The following is a 2,322-nucleotide window of genomic DNA, read 5'->3' as shown; positions in this document are numbered from 1 at the left end:
ACTACCCCAGCCTCACACTCCTATGCAGTGTACTGTGATATCTCACTGACACTTGCCAGCATTTGAAGGGCTTTAATATTTAAATGGAGTATTAAGGACTGAATGGTGTTCCCTCCAAATTTATATGATAAACCTCTAACCCCCAATGTGACTGTGCTTGGAAATGGATCTTTAAAGAGCTAATGAATGTGGAGTTCCTAAGCAAATAGGACGATGCCCTTTTAAGAAGAGGAGATTTCAGGGGTCAGCACACAGAGAAATAGCCATGTGAAGGCACAGCGAGAAGGTGGCCTCAGCAAGCCAAGGCCTCAAGAGACACCAAACCTACCAACACCTTGATCCTGAACCTCAACCTCCAGAGCTATGAGAAAATACATTACTACCATTCCAGCTACTGAGTCTGTGGTGTTTTTATATGGTAACTAGAGAACTAGCATCAGGGGTTAGATTAGTTTCATATTTGACAAGCAGTGAGCTGAAAGTATGAGATAGTATGAGTTAGGGGGACCCTGGCTCTTGATCTAGTGGCCTACGAGGACCCCAAGGAAAGTGCCAAAGTGGAAGCTGTAGAGAGACAACTTTAGACTATAATGGGAAGAACCTTCTTTAAAAGGGCTCCAAAAATATCCTTATTAAGTTGTCTTGGCTTTGAGATATTTCTGATTAAAATACAATTGAATTGTATTTAGCCTGAATGAACTTTTATAGGTGATGTTGATGAAAAGATTTAAATGTTCAGCAGTTGGTTGGACTAGATAATCAGGGCTTCCCTGGTGGCTTAGTAAAGAATCCACCTGCAATGCAGGAGAATCCAGGCTCGATCCCTGGGTCGGGAAGATCCCCCAGAGAAGGAAATGGCTACCCACTCGTATTCTTGCAGAATTCCATGGGCAGAGGAGCCTGGTGCGCTGCAGTCCATGGGGTTTCAAGAGTCAGACACAACTTAATGGCCATTCTACCATCAGATAATCTCTAAAGTCTCACAATTCATGCCTCTCTTTTCTTTGCACTTTGTACCCACTGAGGTTTGTTTAGAAAGATATATTTTGTTAAAATACTTTTAGATTTACAAAAAATCGCAAGGACAGCACAGAGAGTCCCTTCATATCCACACCCAGTTTTCCCTTGTGTTACTGTCTTACATTATATGGTATTTGTCACAATTAATGAACCAATATCCCCACTGAACTTTCAAACTTCTTTTTTTTTTTTTTTTTTGAGAAAATTTCAACTTTGACTTTAGTTTAATCAAATGGAACCTTTTCTTTGTATTGAAAGTAACTATTGAAAGTATAAAAATACCGGTTGCTTCTGAGACTTCTATCTGGGCAAAAAAATTTGAGGAAAAAAGCAAAAACTCACTCCCCAAATTTTAGCCAAGTAGGCAGGACAAAAGCTGTAGAATCTTGAGAATTATTAGATAGCTCAAAAATGAAAACTGGGTAGAACTTGAGAAATATATGTGTTGGAGGGGAAAGAGCAACAAAATGCTGAGAGTTGCTCCTCTTCTCTTTTTATTTATTTTTTTGCTCATTTGTTAAAAAACACAGAAAAGCCATGGGAAAGCCAGATTTTATTTTGCTTTCTTTGTGCGTACATAGCAGTTGTCGCCCCCTAAGGAAAGGGGGAGAAATCTGGAAATTCTTCCTGATTGGCAGCAGAAGCTTCTCAGGCTGTTGGGGGAGGATTTCTGACATTGTGTCCTGTCACACACACTGCAGCTCCTGGCATGAAGGTTCTGTAAGGGTCTTTCTCTGGACACCATTTACCTGACACACCTTGACACATGAGCGCAAGAGTAACTGTCTGACTCTTCCTTTAGGCACTGTTTCTGTAGTAAGAATTTTTAGAATTAAGAACTATACAAGGAAGGATATAAAGATTTCATCCCATGATTCATTTATTTTCCTAGAGAATTAAATTATCACTGAAAAAAGTGTTTGAAAAATTATCACTGTCTCTCTACAGGTATTGGCATGTTGAAAACAGCCTAAAAGATGGTATCAGTTCAGTTCAGTTCAGTAGCTCAGTCGTGTCTGACTCTTTGTGACCCCATGAATCGCAGCACGCAACACCTCCCTGTCCATCACCAACTCCCAGAGTTCACCCAGACTCGCGTCCATCGAGTCAGTGATGCCATCCAGCCATCTCATCCTCTGTCCTCCCCTTCTCCTCCTGCCCCCAAATCCCTCCCAGCATCAGGGTCTTTTCCAATGAGTCAACTCTTCACATGAGGTGGCCAAAGTACTGGAGTTTCAGCTTTAGCATCAGTCCTTCCAATGAACACCCAGGACTGATCTCCTTTAGAATGGACAGGTTGGA

Source organism: Bison bison, unplaced genomic scaffold, assembly GCF_000754665.1.
Source record: "Bison bison bison isolate TAMUID 2011002044 unplaced genomic scaffold, Bison_UMD1.0 scf7180017864136, whole genome shotgun sequence".
NCBI classification, from domain to species: Eukaryota; Metazoa; Chordata; class Mammalia; order Artiodactyla; family Bovidae; genus Bison; species Bison bison.
This window is presented reverse-complemented; position numbering follows the sequence as displayed.